This window comes from Protopterus annectens, chromosome 2.part1, assembly GCF_019279795.1.
Source record: "Protopterus annectens isolate FY-2018-M chromosome 2.part1, PAN1.0, whole genome shotgun sequence".
In the NCBI taxonomy this organism is placed as follows: domain Eukaryota; kingdom Metazoa; phylum Chordata; order Ceratodontiformes; family Protopteridae; genus Protopterus; species Protopterus annectens.
In genome coordinates, this window is record NC_056729.1 from 975804224 (window position 1) to 975825488 (window position 21265).

The following is a 21265-nucleotide window of genomic DNA, read 5'->3' on the forward strand; positions in this document are numbered from 1 at the left end:
ACAACTGGAAGTTTACCTAGCTTGTCTTCAAAAATATCAGCACACTCTGTGAAAATAACATAGCTGAAACTGGAACTAGGACATGTGCTTACACAATGAACTTCTTTGGTAAAAGAAAGCAGTTTCATTTTTAAACTGTCTCTGAGACCTAATAATGACTGCACAGGTCTTTTAACTACATACAATTGCAAGCTGTAACTGTTCCCAGCTGGATAGCATGAAAGCAGTACTGAGCCTTCGGTTTGAATTCCTTCATCTCCATAAGCAACAAGCTTCGCAGCATTGGCCAAGTTAAGCTGTTCACAAGCTTTTACTCTAGTAAATATTTCTGCTGACATAACACTGCACTTTGAGCCAGTGTCCACTTTGAGCTCTGTGGGTTTACCATTAATCAAGACAGTACAAAATACTTTGTTTTTTTGCAACAAATCTACTGCATTAACCTTTTCACCAACCACTGATATGTCATATAAACAGAAAGTAGAGTTGCAGCTTTCTATATAATCAACATGCTTTTTTGAGTGACCCTTCTTAATAATGAATGAGGCTTGCTTGATTTACAAAGCTTTTGAAAGTGGTTCTATTTTTTACACTTGTGGCATTGCTGACCAAATGCTAAGCACTTTTCTCTTTTGAACTCGTGATTGGCACCACAATTACGACAGTTAACAATGAGACTTGACTTGGGTTTTGCTGACTCGTCCTTGTGCTGAACTGAGCATGTCCGTTTTACTGAGCTAGTCTTAGAACTTCCTGGTAAGGTACAGGCTCTCCCTGGCAATCCCACAGGGGCTGTAGCTGCCATATGCTTAAGCCTGTTTCTGTTAGCCATGTGCTGAATGCTGTCTGTGTTTGCTCTAGAGGCTGCTGAAACCATGCTCTTAACACTTACAAGCATATTTGTGTGCCTTTCTGTAAGCTCGTGTATTTGACAAATCTCTATGGCTTTGCTCAACATTGAATCACTATCTTGAAGCAAAATCTTTCTCATTGCAGCATTATTAACGCCACACACAAGCCTGTCCTTTATTAACTTACCTTTCAAATCACGAAATCTGCACATTTTAGCTTTGTTTCTTAAGTCAGTGATGTGAGCTGCAAAAGTTTCTCATAGATTTTGATCTTTTGCATAAATACGTACCTCTCCAATGTAACATTTGTCTGGGGATTACACATTTCTCTAAATTTACATTTCAAGCACTCAGGGTCCTCCCTTGATTTAGTTTGTACAACATATGACAGTTTCCCCTTCTCCTGCATATACTGCTGGTGCATACACAAATGAACACTCTCTGTCAAAGGCTTCTAACCTCACTAAATTAAGCAGAATAAATGTCCTCATATGTGCATCTTTATCAGAAAAAGCTGCTTGTATGAAAATACTGTATTCCTGCTCAACTACTCTCCAATTCTCTGCAATATTATGACCAATGACCAAACACAAGTGGACTGGGTCTGTGAAATGCCTCTGCCCTGCCAACACACAGTAATAAAGACCCTTTGAGTCATGTACAAACATACACACACATATAAGTCAGAAATGTATGCCAGAAACTTGTAATTATACTTGACGGCACAATAAACTCTTTGAAACAACTGCACTTTGCAAAATAAGTCTCCTTAGCACAAGAACACTTTGAAATCACTGTACTGTGCTGAACCACTTATATAAGTGTAAGAAACACTTTGAAATGACTGCACTTTGCGAATGAACTGTACACACAAGAAACTTCTCGAAATAACTGTACTTTGTGAAATAACTCTTAGCACACAGTAAGCTCTTCAAAATAATTGTACTGCAATAATAAACACACTGCAAACACTTTACACACTCTAAGATCCTTCAAACAACTCTTGCTATACTTTGAATAGCTTTAGTCAATGTGATATCGTAGCTCATATTAAAAAAACGTGTGCGTTTACTAAAAAAAATGCAGTCGCTTTGCTTTTCCATGCTCATTCTGCCCTTTTACTGTACTTGGAATGCTTGTTTGAGTTTTATCATGCTTTTTATACTTTTCTTGTGCTCATTTTACTTTTAACATGCTTATTATGCAAATCAGAAGTAATTCTGAGTGCTCTCATAAGTATTTTGAATAACTTTATCAAATATTGTGGTTTTGAACATTTTGTTTAATCAATGATGCGTTTTGTGCTTTTCATTTGATTAATAATGTGTTTTGTGCTTTGTGAATGCTTTGTATAATTTGTTTACAAAATAAATCATTTATGTGAGTTTTAATTACCTGAAATTTGTTTCTGACCTTTTTCAATCATTTGAGCAGGTTGGGACAAGTCATTCCTCTATATACCTTCATTTCTAGCTGTGTACCTCATGGCTTGACTTTTGGCTTCTTGTTGCTCAGACATCCCGGTTCCAACACCATGTCATTCAGGCACGCCACTTCTAATACCATGCTGTTCAGCCATCCCACTTCTGATACCATGTCGCTTGTCCAGTCAGGATAAACCAGACAAACACTTGTGGGTTTGATTCAAACAGCTTTATTACATACAAACACATCAGGATTGAGGCTTAGTAACTTAAACTTAAATAAACTTATAAATGGACTGACTACTGCACTCATACATGTTAACACTCTGGCTGTTTACTCAAAATGGCTCTGCTGCCTGCACATGCTCTCTATTTATACACGCATGCCCTCACTTTGAAATGCTTCTTAAAGTCATAATACATCCTCTAATCTACAAGCTTCATTTTATAAATCAAACTAAACATAGAAAACATTACCTTTGTAATTTTTGTAAACAACTTACACTATCTAGGTAACCACTCAAGTTATACACATACTGCCAGCAGCATTTTATTTATCCAGATAGAAACTTTCATATTAGACTAAACAGTTATATCTGTATTGCTTGTTTTTTTTTTAGATATTTAGTTATGTGAAAATTATGACAACATAAATAAACAATAATAATAATAATAAAAATAATTAAAAAATAAACCAAATTGCTAGGAGTGGAAATAGACATTAAACTAAAATTTGACATTCACATATCCATGACCATAAAAAAAGTCCACAAAAAACTAGGAGCGTTATACAGAAATAAGCAACTTCTCACCAAAGCAGCAAAGATTTCAATAGCAAATTCCTACCTTATCTCCACTAAAGCCAATAACTCTGCTGGTGAAGCACTATTCTCTTGCGCCATAGCCAAATTATGGAACTCCCTCCTACCCACAATTACCTCCATATCATCATGCACCCACTTCAAAACTTTACTAAAATCACACCTAAAAACATGCTGGCTATGCCCTTGCAACTCCCACTCTAATATCACCCACCCCATCCAACCACTACCTTTTTTTCCACTCCACTAACTACCTTAATTATAGCAAGCTCAGATGCTCATAAGCCTAGTACTTATTATATAGCAGGAACTTCTTATTGTAACATTTGTTAATGTCTGTTATGTACTTCACAGATAAAGATTCTAGTTGTCTACTGATGTACTATGTTCTTCATCTGTAAATATGTTGTAAGTAATTGCTATGTTAAATTGTTAATCGCTATGTAATCCAATGTAACTACTGTCTGTTTATTTTAACTGTGGAGCTTTTCTCCCCGGGCCTCCACTGAAAATGGACCTACGTCCAGTCGGACACTCCCGGTTAACAAATGTAAATAAATAAATAAATAAATAATAAAACAGGATATGAGCATCATTTAATATCTCTTAGCTGCACTGTACATAAGTTAATCTTTCAATAGCTTGTATGTAGTATAGTTTTGCAATTAGTTATGTAAATATGAACAGGCAATATTATATTCTACAGACATCACTAGGATGAGTATAGATAAATGCCTGGAAATGTCATGAGGGTTTAATGCAGGCAGTGAAACTGGTTCCCAAAACAGAGCAAGGAAAAGGATTGTACTTCAGAGTTTTTTTTTTCTGGTGTTAGAAACAGTCTTGAAAGAAAGTCTGTCATTAACCAGTGCAATCCTGAAGATACTGGAATTCATGTCTTTTCAATCTTAACAATTCTTCTGTAAGGCTGTACCAAAGAAAATATATATTGGTATGTAAGAAGTTTGTGGAATGAGAAAAGGCAGCCAGTAGAATTCAATCTTTCACCTTCTGTCACCCTTGATTTATAATCTGCCATGTTGGATTCAGCAAACATACCTCGCTACTGGGTCTCCCCTTCCTTTCTCCTCTAGCCAACGAGAAGTTAAGCAGAGATGGCACAGGTTGTTCTTGGGGGGGACATTTTTAAGAGTATCAAGTGCAGGGGCATTAGTCCTCATACCTACAAGGTTCAGTATAAGTGGTAACAGACTTTAGTGTTGAGATACATTAACAAGTGTGAGTGCATGAATATGTGTCTTCACTCGTACCATTGGTGCACATTAGCAATAATAATGTGGGAACACACAATTCTGTTAAATAAGTTGTGACGCCCCAGCACTGGCCCAGTAATCAAGGAGCCTCAATCCTCACCACTGGCAACAGCTAGGAGATGTACACACTGGGAGGATGACAAGTACATGCACAATAAAGTGCAATTTCCTTTAAGAGCACATAGAGATCACAGTCAGCCTGGGACTGGTTTCTCCCTCTTTCTCCAGATTTCCAGTATGAATCCCCACTGGCACAGCTATAGGATTGAGATCTCAGCTGAGTGGCCAAGCCAAAACCTCCAGCACCTTCTCTGTCCAACCAGTGCTTCGTGTCCCTGTCTAAGTAGCTGAAACACACACACTTTGAGATTTGATTTATATATATATATATATATATATATATATATATATATATATATACACACACACACACACACACACACACACACACACACACACACACACACACACACACACACCTGGGAAAGGCTGGCACAGGTTTACTAGCTATGCCCCCTTTTGCCCAGACTATAAGGTAGTTCCAGCTGCCACCAGCCACCCTTATTAGCTACCATAAGGCCCTTACCAAGGGATGTCCAATCCTGCTGTGTAATGTTACTATATACAAATGGTAGTTTTGATCAAGTGCCAGGTTATTAGGAGTGGCTTATACAGTGTCATAAAATACATATGCCAGTATGCTAAGAACTTAAATATGTCTCACAAATATCAGCCACAAAGTTAGGTTTAAATATATTTAATAATAAATAATAAAAGAACATGACAATACTCAGTAACTCAACACAGTAACTTCAGAGTTCAAAATCACAGGAAATACTTTAAAACAACATTGCCGGACAGTTTCAAATAAATACAGAAACCATCTAAACTAATATTTACTACATTCCTATCTATATCTAAGAAAGATACTATGCCCTAAATCTGACTTACAGACAGGCAAGTGCAGATGATCATGATGAGTGGCGATTCTTGCTAGGTCCAAGACAAAATACAAAAATGCACAATCTCTCTCTGAGAGAGTACTTAAATCAGTATCACATTTTACTACTGGGTTAGCCTGGATGACATAATTCTTTGTTACCTGACTTCAGTTCCCAGTCTAAACAGATACTAACAGAATTTAACATCTCTGTGTGAGAAATACATATCTCTCAGATCTTTGCAGATCTTGGAAGTCGTAAAACTATAAAACACTTTACATTTAAACCTAGTAATTACTTTTCTTTCATGACAATAGAAAAACTTCTAGTTCTAGACATTGTGTCTGCTTCTGCATTAAAACTTAGAGATAACATCTCGTGTTTATGGCTCAGCTATAAAGTAACTTAACCTCAACTATTTTTAAGTTTTGCAAGTTAATCTTCTATGTTTTAGCAGGGTATGCTGTGGTTACATTCTTAAAGCTCAGTACATAACATGCAGTTCTGTATAAATCATATCAATATTCACAAATGACATAGAATTATTTACAAAATTCCAGCTAGCTGGACTGGCAGCATGACATAAGTAATTAATTAGTACAGCAAGTAAGTGGACTAGCACAGAAGATATTCTGAGCAGAAAAATATCAGTCTTTCATGACTGGGCTCTGTACACGTTTTGCTCTTCCTGTTCTTAGGGGTTGTGCAGACAGAGACCTGCTTGTTTTACATCTAAATAACCATCCTCAAATATTTTGATTTGGGCTGCTAATCTAGTTCCAATTATAGCAACTGCATTCTCAGTTCTGTAAAATCCAGATCTTGTGAAGGCATTTTGACTACCTTCTCAGCATATCTCTCAACTGTCCAGATTTTTGCCTCATACCTTTGTACTATTTCTCTTCAATTTTGTGGTTTTCTGGCAAATCACTGAAAACTGAAGTTGTCAAATAATGACATACATTAGAGTTTCAGATTTCCTATCATTCAGAAAATGCAGAATAACAGAAATCCTGTTATTCTAACAACTGTTTTAAGTTTCTGAAAAGAATATTTAAAATGTGTCCCTATTTTTGGACCTTTGCCCCACCACCCCATTTATTTTAGGCTTTGTCCAGATTTCTTGTACCAAGAGGTTGAAAGGTATGTTTCTGAGATACTTAAAAGTTTTCATAAAGCTGAAAAGGAAAAAAAAAACAATATAATTCTGATTGCTCCATTCTTACAAAGGCAGCCATAGTTCACTCCATTATCATGAATATCAGTATCAGAGACTTCAATACCATCTCTAAACTGCAGTCCTCCCTATCAGCAAGGAAGAAAATCTTCCTCACCTGCATAGGAGAGCTCAGCCTAACAGTGTGTAGGATCTCTGGTCAATCCTAAAGATATTTGCATTTTAATGAGGTCTTGTCTATTTCTCAATGAGGATAAGAAACTCAGTACAAGAAAATTCTATCTTTCTAAGTGGAATAGATTCAGATTAATGTAAAATCATGTACAAAATTCAATTATTGTTTTAGTATTCACTGTTTGATTAATAAAGAGTTGGATTGCTCATCTATTAAAGTACACTTTTCCTCCTTGACTATGAAGCCTTGTTTAGCCACAAGCTATTCTTGAACCATTGCTAAAAGGTATTGTATATTTAAAACTTCAGAAACATCTACTGAGTACAGACTGGGATCTAAGCATGTTGTCCAAATAAAAATAAAATAAAAACAAGAATCTAGAGTAATCATAAAGCCCAAAGGATTTAATATGAGACACACATACACATACTTTTATCACAATAATAATACAATACAGGACTTCATACAATTTAGAACAGTAATTAAGTACTAATTAAAGAAACAATTATAATCATTAAAACAAGGTGATTGTATTTCCTTAATTTGTGTTTTAAAAAATAGAGCCTTATAGGTCTAGTATGATGGCTGTCCTTTACCCAGATATTTAGTTTTTACTTTTAGTACTAAGAGCTAAATGCTTTATAAACGGTGTGCTAATCACAAAATAAAGTTAAAAAGTAGATTTTTATGCACATAAGTATATAACATATACATGTGTATTCTTTGCTCTGTTGCTGTTTTTAATTGTTTTTAATTTGTTAATCAGTTTGCTGCTTTGATTGGATGTGGGGTATTTAAAATATCAACAGCTAGCATTGCTTTAAATCTTGATTAAGTCCCGTATTGTTGTACTACTGTGCTCAGAACAAACAAACCACTACAAAGTGTTCCAGAAGCAGCAGGTCTGGATCTGGACTATGCTACAGCTACTAGCTACCTTAGTTTCAGCAGAAAACACTAGGGAATGTTTAACACAGCAGACAAATAGCAGTGAGACAATGACAAAATGTTTAAAAACAGCAGAAAATCAGGCAGGAGGCTCTAAAGAATGATTTAAACAGTTAGATCAGTTAATTAAATACTGCTTAGTGGGAAAATAGTGCAGGCAGAACAGATAGCTTTAAAACAATGAAAAAATACTAGTAAATACTTAATGATAACAACAAAAAAGCTTTCTGAACAGTGAAAAAGCAATAAAATTAGATTTTACAGGCACAGTGTAGCAGTCAGTTGCAGTACAATAGTGTAGTTTAGTACACAGTAAATAAATACAGTATAAAAGTAGGCAGCAGGCAATAAAAAGTGCAGTAAATTGTAGAAATAAGTAAAAAAAAAAACAGGTGACATGTTTTTTTGGAAGCTCAGAAGTCTCTATTCATTCGGTATGTCAGCTCAGAGGTGTGACTGGTAGCCCACCTCAGTTCAGCTCAGTACAAACATTAAAACATTACAATGTAAAACTGTGGGAAAATGTAACAGATGAAAAATTAAAGGTATAAGAAGCAAATGATGTACTCAGAAAGTAGAATGTCAAGATATTTTTGTGGAGACTGGTAATAGATAAATTGCCAGTTAAAGGAAATATGCCATATAAAAAGAAAAGTGATAGAATATGTTTACATTATCAAGGAAATGAAAGTATGGAACATGTGTTTTTGAAAGGTAAAATAGTAAAAAAGTTATGGGGAGGACTATGTAAAGAAGATTGTTTCAAAGATATAAAAGAGGATATAATAAACATGGATTAAATATGGATATTAGAAGAATAGAAGTAAAGAATATGTTAAAAGAATAGATAAAATATTATTTTATGTCATATATGTTATATGGAATGAACGAATACATTAAATAATGTTTAATGGTATATGGATTTTTTGCACCAATATTAAGTAAAATCATATAGTGATTTTTAAAAAAGGGCGGGGGTCTAACAGAGAAGAAAATTTAGTATGGTTATAAAGGAAATTATGATTATGTATAAACAGATTTTTAAATCAATGTATTTGTATATTTATAAATATTTGTAAATATGTTAAGGACCCCTACTATTTTCAATAAGTGTCATGGGAGCTTTTACATCCACTTGAGCTGCCCACAACTCAGCTAGATGGGGATACGGTTTAACATTTCATTCAAAGGACAGCAAACTGAAGAGTGCGGCATCTCCCTTATGCTGCACTGCAGTGTCAGTACAACAATACCAACACACACTTGAAATAATCAAGATTTGGTGTAATACACTTTTCTTTTACTTTTGATTCATAGTCAGGCACATATATTTATTGCCTTTTGTCATTAGACTAATCTGAAATAAAAACAACACCAAACAGTTATGCTAAGTATACAGTCTTATTGTTTTACTTACCTTTTGAACCATGGTATGTGGTGCATCCAGACTAGCAAAATATTCCCATGCATATGTTACAACATATATCCTAGCAATGTTGTTAATATTGCCCTTGTGGAATTTGAACTTATCACTGTAATGTCCCAGAAGTCTAATTTTTACTTTATCCCTCAGTAGCATCACTGGATTGCTTGCATGTGAGTGCATCCGAAGACTTTAATGGATGTACTATAGCACCCATACAGAGTCATAGCCATTAAAGTGTATGGGTGTACTTACACACAAGCCATCTGGTGACAGAAATGGATACATAAGGAAAATATTAATGTTTCTTAATAAAAAGTTTACAAAGCTTTTTATTAAGAAACAGTACACCTAAAATTGGTCAGATGGTGGTAAAAATACATTGCTGCACTAAAGTTATCAGGTGCCATAATGCATATAGGAAATGGGACTGTACACTTTAACACTTTTCTCAGACTTGACTGGGCTTCTCCTGAAACAGACCCATGCCTCATCAGGAAGGCTGGCCTTAACATTTGAGAAATATTGTCGAAGGCCCACCACCATCATGGAATCAATAACCACAACTTACTGTGAGGGCGAGGTTAGTTTGTTTTTGCTTTCTTGTATTTTGTATTATTTTACTGCCTTTTCTATTTTGTATATTGCGATTTGTTTTCTTTACAGTCTGTTTTACTTGTATTCTGCTTTTAATTGCATATTTAAACTAGGAAAGAGACCACAGCTGTGTCTCTTGTGAGTTACACAGAAATTATTTTTTTCACAGCCTCACACCTTGGCATTGTTGTGTTTTTAAGCTCAACTGTCTTTGCAGTTGCCTGCCACTTATATTAATTTGACCACATGCCTCCTTCCCTCTTCCCTTTCATTGGCTTTTGTGAGTAAGCACACAATTATAATTTTGTGAGATCACTCCCCTTCAACTGTTTAAATTAATTGGCCATTCCTTTGTATTCCATAGAGTCGGAATACAAAGTGTCCATCCCCTTCCAATCTATCTTGCTCATTTACAATTAGTGGCTATCCACTTAGATAGCTAAAGCTTAGTTATCCCCTTTTTATATCTAACTACTTATTGAACACTGCAGCTCTTAGGATATTAACCCATTTTTCCACCTTACCTTTAAAATCTGCAGCATCTACTCCAAGATCACCAATTATTGGAGAGCCCACATTCTGCCTCTCAGTAGTCATCTTGGGAATAGTGGTACTGTTTTGCTACTGGTGAGAGAAGGAGCAAAGGGACACATTATTTCCTGGAGAATGCTGGTTATCAGAAAGCCTAATAACTACTTTGTAGGTGCCAGTTTAGAATTTGTGCTTATACGTTTGCTCCTGATGAGAGAATGAGCAGAGTGCATTGACACCTGACTGTTTCTGGTTGGGCAGTGAGTGTCTGTGCTTGATGTTCCTGATTGGTCTGGTTGCTATTCAGGGCATCTACCAGGAAAAGACCCTTGCATCATCTGTGACAAGACTGTGGATCACTAAACAGGCTGTGGCCTGCTTCTCATCTTGGGATTGGTGCTAATGTTTTCCTTCTGGTCAAAGAAGAAGCAAAGGATCATTGTATCCCAGCAGAGTGCAACTGTGGTGAGACCAGCACTAGTAGTAGCCATGCAGTAGCCATTCACATGACTTGCCTCTTTTCATCATTTTTGACAAGATAATTCTTTCTTTTCAGTAAGTACTGCTTGATTTGTCCACAATTCATCAGGCTCTATTTATTAGCTTCCTCTTAAATGTTTTGCAGTGCACTGTATAGACACAGACACCTTGAGTTCTCTTGTAAAAGCACAATTGAAATTTCACAAGTACCTAGTTGCGCACAGGGCAACTAATTTGCAGTGACAGGCAGTACCCCCAGAGTTGCAAACGGGATACTCCTGACATTGCTTTATATTCTCACTCCAACTGTCTAACCAATAAAAAATGGTCTGTTGTCAGGGATATGAACTTTCCCACTATCTCTGATACCAGCTTGGTGTATATGGGCATCCTGAGGTAATGTAGAAATTTCCTCATGTTTAATGACAACCAGTTAATTCTCAAAGAAACTGGTATGGTATTTGAGAGATGTATTTACACAATATCACTGGAGGCAAAGCTCTCACATAAAGGTACTCCTAATGTCAATAAGGTTGTCAGTAGTACACATGCAGCACCCATCATGACAATTCAAAGCAGACATACAGACCCTCATATACTGAGGCACTTACATGTAACCTTCCTAAACCACAAATACTTCCTAAATGAACTATATATATCAAATGCCCTAAGCAGCCCTGAATACACTGTTTCAACACAACATGCACATTTTATTTATTTTACTTATGAGTTTACTGGGAAAGTCCGACTTGGAACATGCCAATTTGCAATGGAGGGCCAGGGAAAAACACTCCAGACACATGTCTTTGTAACATGAGAGGAAACTGGAGTACCCACAGGAAACCCACTTCTCTTTGTAGATGATTTAAAACTGTATACCTCATCAGATGAGGAACTGAAAGCACAGCTGCAGGTTGTCAAAACTTTTTCAGATGATACTGGAATGTCATTTGGTCTTGATAAATGTGCAAAAGCAACCTTTTAAAAAAGGAAAACTGCAGCACTAGGAAAACATCAGTTTGGGACAAGAATGTGATATAAAAGAACTTGAGCCAGAGGGAGTGTATAACTACTTTGGAATTGATGAAGGATCAGCAATAAAACATGAACAAATGTGAATAAAGCTCATTAAGGAGTACTTTAGAAGACTTAAATTAATCCTAAAAACAGCATTGACATCTAGGAACAAGATCCAAGCCATAAATCAGTTTGCTCTTCCTGTCCTAACTTATAGTTTTGGAGTGATTGACTGACCCCAAAAAGTGTTGGCTAGATCGGATGTTAAAACAAGAAGGATGCTTCACGCTCACCAAATGATTTATAAAAAATCAGTGTATACCAAGATTATATACTCCCCGTTCCGAGGGAGGGATAGGTCTCCTTGAAATTGATTACATGTACAGATATGCAATTGTGGGACTCCACACCTATCTACTGACCCCACCAGATCCAAAAGTTTTGAAACATGAAGAGATAAATCTAAGATGACATCTCTGGTTAATTTAACAGAAGCATATTGACGTCAAGCAGGAATGGAAATCAAACCAGAAGTAGATAAAAACCAGGCATTAACTGAATGTGCTAAAAAAACAAAAGAAAGAGTATAAGGTGAAGGACCAGATGAGAAGGCAAGAAATGTGAAAAAAACATATAGTTACAAGTATAGAAAACTTCTGGAAGAGCCTCATGTTGATCAAGAACCAACGCATGAATGGCTAAGGAGAGGTGAATTTACATCAAGAAATCAAAGGTTAATATTGGCAGCCCAAGATAGTGGGCTACATACACTCTGGTTTACAAAGTCCATTGAACATGTGGGAGAAACAGACATATGTAGGTTTTGTAAAATCGAATTGGAAACAGTCACACACCTTGTTGCTGGTTGTGATGCACTAATGGCAGAGGGACTGTATATTGAAAGGCATAATAATGTGGCAAGACTGTTACACTGGAGATTGTGCAAACATTATGGTATCAAAGTGGCTGAAAAACACTGGAAAGATGAGCCATAAAGAATCATAGAAAATGATGAACTTTAAATCACATGGGATCACCCAGTGCCAACAGTTCAAAAGATAGATTTTAGAAAAACGGATATAGTGGTCCAAGAAAAGAAGACAAAAGTTGCATTGATCATTGAAATTGCTACACCTGGTGACTACAGTGTCTTGCGTATAGAGACAAAAAGTCATAAAATACCTTGACCTGCAGGCAGAAGTGAGAGCCATGTGGAAGAAAGATACCCAGACAGTTCCAATAGTAGTAGGAGCAACTGGTGTTATAAAAAAAAATGTTAAGTCGTATTTAGATATGTTACCAATTCATGTAACACTGTAGGAATTGCCGAAGGAGTCGTTACTGGGCACATTGCGGGTGCTGCGAAGAGCACTTTTGGCTAACATCAAAGAGTGAAACAATACTAATTTCATGAACTTTAATCATACTTTGACTTAGGAATGGGGTCCATTCCCATCATGGTATTAGAAACCCAAAAGATTTGGAGAAATTAAAAACCAACAGAAACCCACACAAACACAGGGAGGGCACACACACTCCACACAGAAGGCACCCCAGCTGAGAATCGAACTGGAGAACCTCTTGCTGTGAGGTGGCAACACAAACCGCTGCACCACTGTGCCATCCACATCTTATAGTGCCTCTACTTCTAAATCCATAAGGCAAGCCACCACACAATACGCCATTCTGGTCATTGGAGAATCCATTGTGAGACACACTGATTGCCCTTTTACCAGGCTAAGGAGAAAGTCATGGTCAGTTGCTTATCAGGAGCTAGACTCTGCCACATTACGCATGCACACAGATCATGGGACCACAAGTACCAGTATGACTCCATCATAGTCAATGTGGGTGTAAATGACCTGAGATGTACCTTCCTACACTATATAAAGATAGACATCACAGAGCTCTCGGAATATGTGTCCCAGACTGGTATGAGCCTAGCATTGAGCAGCATTTTACATTCTCCATGTATGATGCCACAATACAACAAAAGACAATTGACTTTAAAAATTGTCTTAGTTTCTGGTGTTATTCTAAGGGGTTGCAATATTTGTCAGCATGGAAGGAGATGGTCAACAGACCATGCTGCTTTGCCAGGGATGGTCTGCACCTCTCCCCTCTTGGCTTTCAAATATTAGCAAAAACATTGTCTTCCCCATAGTATCTTTTTAAGGCAATGCCAAACTGAAAGTAATTCTGACATAGCAAATCAAAAAACAAGAAAATCTAAAGGTATTACTGCTCAATGCTAGGAGACTAAACAAAAAACTCCACTCCCTTGAAGCTCTCTTTACCCTAGAGAATAATAATGTCTGCAAAGTCACTGAGACATGTTTAAAGCCACGGTGAGCACACTGACAGTGCAAGGTTATAATGCCTTCTACACATTTAGACCAGCTACTACATAGGCAGGGATTACATGTGGAAGTGTTCTGATTTACATCACAATAAATATACCTCAAAGCTGGTCAAACAGGACAACACACTTGAGCTTCTCTATGTTCAAATCACCACAAGCAACATCCAATACCACTTCCTTGCAAGCTATAGGTCCCCCCTCTATGACCCAGGAAACCCATACCTTGTATTCAGACTTACTGGAAACACTCACCATCCAAAGCAATACCATACTCATGGGTGACTTTAATTCCCACACTATTAACTGGGAATTCTATACAACACCAAATGTACAGACACAGAGATTCCTGGATTTTGTAAACACAAACTCCCTGGACCAGACTGTCAATACAGCAACCAGGGGTGCAACCATACTGGATCTGGCCCTCACTAATATGGGAGAGTGTTGCACTCCCCCTAGTGTAATATCTTCTCTATTAAGGTCAGACCACAATTGGTCTCCTTTGAAGTAAAAACAAAACCTGGAACCCCAGCTAACCCTGGAATATTCAAGAACTACTCTAAGGCTAACTTCCAGCTATTAAGTAACAACTTAGAACAATTTGAAGCCCCCATAAACCCTGAGAACATTGCTGCCTACGCATAAGTGTTCAAAGAAACCCTATACAAGTATGTTAATAGTTGCATAGAGGCAGCTGTTGTGCAGAACTAACTCAAAAAGCACGCCACCCTGGTGGAATCACAAAATCAATAGGCTGTATAACAGGAGGAAGAAAATCATGGCAAAAATTAGGAGGTGCAGTACCCAGCAGGAAAAAGCACTCTCATCAAACTTAAACAACTTGGAGAACAAATAAAGTCTACCAAAGCTAAATTTGAGGTAGATTTGACCTCCCAGACCAAGGACAACCACAAGGCATTTTTTAGCTATGTCCGCATCCTCAAAGGAAATACACAATTGTGTGCAGAGCTCATTGTAAATGGAGCCACCTAAAAATGAGCCAGAGGATATAGCAAACGTATTGGCTGACAAATTCAGCTCCAACTTTACCCTTCTTTTTCTCTCAACCTTCCCTCAGGAAATACCATCAAATATAACTCCCTCTGCTATCACTAGGGAGCAGGTCCTTAATGGTCCCTCTAAGGCCAAGAACACTGCATCAATGGGCCCAGACAATATCGTAGTATGCCTTCTAAATAGCATGAAACATGACCTATCAGGCTGTCTGGAATTGCTATTTAACTGTAGCCTCCAAACAGGCTTCGTGCATCATGAATGGAGAACAGCAACAGTCATGCCTGTGCACAAAAGTTGGCCATCTACAGACCCTGGAAACTATAGCCCCATAAGTCTCATTAGTCTCATATGCAAAGCCATGGAAAGAATTAACATGGAAATGATAAGTAATGACAAAGTAAACCTCCTGACATTGAACCCAACCCAATTTGGTTTCGTCAAGGGCAGGTCATAACTCAACCTGCTGGAATTCTTTGAGAATTTCACCAAAGCAATGGATGAGGGCAAAATGGTTCACACTGCCTACCTTGACCTGGCAAAGCATTTGACACAATATCCAACTTGGGCATTGTTGACAAACATAACAGGTTAGGTTCAAACTTTGATATTACATGGTGGATAGCCAACTGGCTCAGAGACAGGCCCCAAGAAGTTAACATTGGAGAGTCTACCTCTGCAAAGAGAACAGTCACAAGTGGAGTCCCTCAGGGATCGGTCATGTGACTGCTCCTTTTTGACATTTACTTCTCTGAAGTCAAGACCAACGTCAATGGCCTCTAGATGACTAAATTTGCAGATGATTGCAAATTAGGAACTGTCATTGAATCCCACACCGACACAAATGTTCTCCAGGAAGGGCTGACACAGACAAACAACTGGTGTCAGAGCCATGGACTAAAACTAAATGCCAAGAAATGCATAATAGTTTCCTTTGGGAAGTCATCCATGCCAGGTAACTGTCATATTAACAACACACATAAGAGTTGACCCAGTAGTCAGGGACTTTTGATACACATAGACAGTAATCTAGCCTTTGACCATTATGTGTCTACAGTAGTGAGGAAATCATTTCATGTTGCACAACTTATAAACAAAGGTATGGCATCTAAGTCCAAGGAAGTCATTGTTCCACTGTATTCTGCATTCATCAGACCTATCATTGAGTACAATGCCGCCTTTGGTATGTACCTAATCAGGCATATCCAGCAGTCAGAACATCCACAGAGTTTCTTCACTGAAAGAATACAGGGCATAAGAAACATGTCCTGTGCAGACTGCCTCAAGGCCCTATCACCTGTATTCCATCTCCTGCAGGCTGGTGATGGGAGATCTATGCCTGGCATACAGGGCATTGTCAGACCCTACTCTGATGGACCTCCATATCCACAAAACAAACAGAACCAGAATTAACCATTCTAAAGACATAAACCTTGCCTGTGATATAAATAGGACCTGCTGGAGAGACAGGCATGTATCCCAGAGACTACTCTTTCTCTGCAACAGGCTCCCCATCCATGTGAAGCAGAGTTTTTCCCTAATTCAATTCAAGTGGAACTTGGACAACTGGATGGGGAACAGGAAATTCATCCCTGATTTGGCACCTATGTCTCTGATGGACACAGGCAACCTGTAAATGTTTCATCTCCTAAGCCCCTGCTTATACTTATCAAGGGTACCAGAACTTGTCAGAGATTTGGGATGCATGGCTAGGCTTAAAAAGGCCCTTATGGTCATTAGCCTAGCAAACACCTTTGAACCTATGAACCTATGAATTGTTTTGTCATCTATCAATCATTTATCTGACCCTGGCAGCAATGATTTTTTTTATGATGCATTTAGTACAGCTGTGTGATAAATGACCTTAATATTTGATAAGAAATAATAGGGTCATTGTTGCATGATTGTTTCCCTTTTTCCTGTCAGCTTACACAGCATTACATGTTGTGTCTGGTAACTGCTATGCCTTTTATTCACCCTCTTGATATATATATATATATATATATATATATATATATATATATATATATATATATATATATATATATATATATTGTTATATAATGTAGCTGGAGTTTGATACTCTTGATATAAGATGGACTAATATTGTGTTTACTTTTATATTTGTATTATTTTGCATTGCCTATATGCTTCTGGCTTATTTTTCCAGACATTTAGCTTGTCATATGGGCAATTACTAGTGTAATTCCCTTGTATTTCTTGTAAGAGCAATAAAAAATAATATAAAAGGTTGCTTGGACTACTGTCATTTGTAGTCAGGCTGTACTCTAATGTCCATGGCTTAGACTACATAGACACTGTCTGTGGGATATCTGTGACCAGCTTCATTTCGACCTATGCATTCTTACATCTCCTCTTGTTTTGAGCTATCATACTTTATTCTTCAGTATTCTGTGGCGTCCAATGCTGTTTTTTCCTGGGCATCTATTGAAAATAGATTTTGCTCAGTTGACAGCCAGTAATTTAAATATAAAGAAATATACAGCTACAAATTAGGAGCAGATAAAACATAGATAATATTTAAAAAATGCTTAATTTGCTTGTGTAGCGATTGTAAAATAGAAGTTTAAAATCTGTATCCTTGGGTTTTCTGTGAGAATATTTATATTACAATTTATATTAACAGCAAGGTGTCTAATATATTTTTTACTTTAAATTGTTTCCTAATGGACTTTTGTTCCATCCTACTATGGCAGAGTCTGATAGCTGGAACTGACATGAGGTCATTTAAGTGTATGACTTGAGTTTGACACATGATTATGTTTGGTTAGTTATCTGTAGACAAAACAAGAACCACTTTTCTTTTCCTTTTAACATCTGACTGGACCCATCTGATGAACAGGCAGTCATGTTTATTGGAACACAATTTTAATGGCAGACTGCTGTAATTTCATTGATATTATTTCACAAACTTTGTATCTAGCCCTATTTTCTAGTATATCATTCTGTTTCTTGATATTAGTTACTTTATGAACTAGTGAATTATGCATTTCTGTTTTGCTGAGAACTAAACTACTAGGTAGCTGGTTATTAGCATGTTGCATGTCAAAAGACATGTGTATTTATAAGATTAATCAATTTATCTACAATCTAGCAAGTGCCTTTCCTTACATGGTGATCTTTTGTTTTTTAAACAGTTTTTATGAATGAATTTTTTCATTATTGCTACAGATTTAGGTGATTAGGAACACTGGACCTTGCATAAGTGCAGGTCCAGAATATAAAGTGACATCTTTATGTGAGAATTAGTGTTCACCATAATCATTGAATAATTAAGCAGAGCAGTTAACATGAGATGTCATAATGAATATTATACAATGCCTACCCTAAAAACGTGCACGCTGATTGGCCAGCCCAACCAGCGTGCCCGTTGTAAATCCCTCAATATACTAACGGAAAAAGGTCCGGTCGCCCGGACTTTTTCCGTTAGTATACATTGTCTCGCTATGTTAAAAGAGTTTAACATAGCGACACAGATTTAAAAAGCAACGGAGATCTCCGTTGCTTTTTTAAAGCTGTCTCGCTATGTTAAACTCCTTTAACATAGCGACACAGTGTGTAAAGCAACTGAGATCTTGCGATCTCCGTTGCTTTAAACTTGTCTCGCTATGTTAAATGAGTTTAACATAGCGAGGCAGCTTTAAAATAAGCAACGGAGATCTCCGTTGCTTATTTTAAAGCTCTGTCGCTATGTTAAACCAATTTAACATAGCGAGACAGTAAAAAGCAACGGAGAACTTGCGTTCTCCGTTGCTTTTGCCCACAGCTCTGATGTACTGCGTAGGCATGCGCAGTACATCAGAACTGCCGCGGAAAACCAGACAGGTGCGGAAGGGCAGCAAAGAGGCATTATACAATGCCATTATTTAAGAAAAGTAATTATTTCTTTTCTTAAATAATGGCATTGTATAATAGCAATAACCCACTTCTGGGTGTGGGTAATGCTGGATTTACCCACGGTTGTCTTTGTTTGGTCCCTCGGGCTTCGCCCTCGGGACCAAACCACGCCAACCGTGGGTAAATCCAGCATTACCCACACCCAGGCGTGGGTTATTGCTATATTATAACGTACTAAACATTCAAAAGCACTCAAAGCAAGCGCAAGTCTCACTGTGTTATTGAAAAGGATTATGAGACACACAAGTCATTGTTAACAACAGAGATGTTCCTACACACCTCCATTTCACATCTGATCTTCCAAAAGTGCTAGTTTCCTGAAAAATGATTGTGATACAAGTTTAATATTTCTGACTGACATTGTAATACCTGTTCAATATAATTACATTTGCAAATAGCAGTACTTGCTGCTGCTTCAGTGTCCTGTGTTATAACCACTCCTGTGTTAAACTCTGGACAGCTGACCCTTGTAACAATTCTTGTCACTGCTACTGCTAATCCAGACAGAAGGGAGACATAGCTAACTCTGGAATTCTTGGGTAGTTGCAGGGAGCTGTTGCTGCACTCCCCACATGAATAAAAGGATAGCATCATAGCCAGTTGCAGTTGAATTAAAAGGACAAATTAACTTAACACCATCACAGCACATGCTGACACATTCAGATATCTGGTAATGTAATTATAAACATAATGAGATGTTTCTACAATCAATCATTTTAAAAGTGTAAAAGAAGATTGTTATCTAGTGCTGAGTAATTGCAACCGTTTATAGAAGTCTTTCTGACTTCTTCAGTAATTCAGGGAGAAGTCTTTCTGGCTTCTTCAGTGATTCAGAGAGAGACAGCACATGATAATCATTGGTGGGTTGTGACTTCTTTAGAAGTTCAGGGAGTTAGCTAATGATAATCTTTGGTCACTTGGCGACAAGTAATAATGACCAGAAACAGATTGCCCCACACATTCAGTCTCCACAAAATGGCAAGTGTGCCTCTGATGCTGTGCATTCTGACAGCAACACAAAAACACTGGTGATATTCAGTGCTCTCCATTATCAACAGCTTTATTTATGATTGTAGGACTGTTTATGTGTCAACAAATTAGACTGGTTAGCTCTGTCATTTTATTTAGGTCAACTTTTTATTGATTACAACATTTCACAGTGAACTAAGTTTCCTTAAGGAACATGGTGCAGAGGGCTATAGTGACCTCACTATTCATCATTCTGAACTAACCCGCAAAATCCTGACAGCTTGGTTCTAAGTAACAATTTACTATTCTTGGAGGGGATTGACCTACTTACAACTTATGTCTACTGTGGTCATTTAAAATACTTACATGAATCACATTTATGGTATTTCTAATATTCACAGCACCTTATTAAGCATTCCCTAGCCAGCCACACCATGCATTATATAATATTCTTTATTGCATACTTCTGCCTTTTTTGAACTAATTATCACAGTAATAGATGATGTTGGTTGTGCCATTGTACAGGCACACAGAACAGACATTAGTTATGACAAGGAAACTCTACCCCCCCCCCCCCATTGATTTCTGCTTTGTTGTCTTCCCTGGATACTTTCATCTGTTGCAATTTGCTATAGATGACTGTATATCCTGAAGGGAATTTTTTCAGGTGGGTGGTAGGATCCTCATTCTTGGGCACTGTGAAGTGACTGCCAGGTCATGAATATAGCTGCTGACCACCCCAGAAGATTAAAACTGTGCAATGAACAAAATCCTTCCTTCATCAAGAAATACCAAGTTAAGTTGTCATCTTCAGGTATTAGATGGCACCTGCATTTCTTTGTTCCTTTATAGGGCTTTCTTAAGAAATGCCTGGTTGCTGCATTAAAAAAAAAAAAAAAAACAGGAGTGTATCTTTGGCATTTATGACAGTGTCCTATTTGGGCAAGAACTTTAGCTCCCATCTGGAAGCTACCATTCCACCAGGTCTATCTATTATTCAAATTCTTACTCATAGTGATATTAGTGGAATTATTTCCACTTTTTATCATCCCAGTTTGATATGGTACAGATTCCCTGTGAGAATATCTCTTTGTTGTATGGACATACTAAAGATATCTCCCTGTTTATAATCCACCAGGTTATATGAGGATCTTTTAGCTTATGAAGGAATCATCCAAAATAATCAGATGTGGATGATCTCAACATTTGAGTCTATGAGGAGAGCAATAAATTTGCAATGACACTCCCCTAAATTATAAAGGGATTTGGTTTTATCAGGATAATTTCCTCTGCAACTTATATTAAAGGACACGCTAAATATGATAGTCCAGTTGGATGTGGTC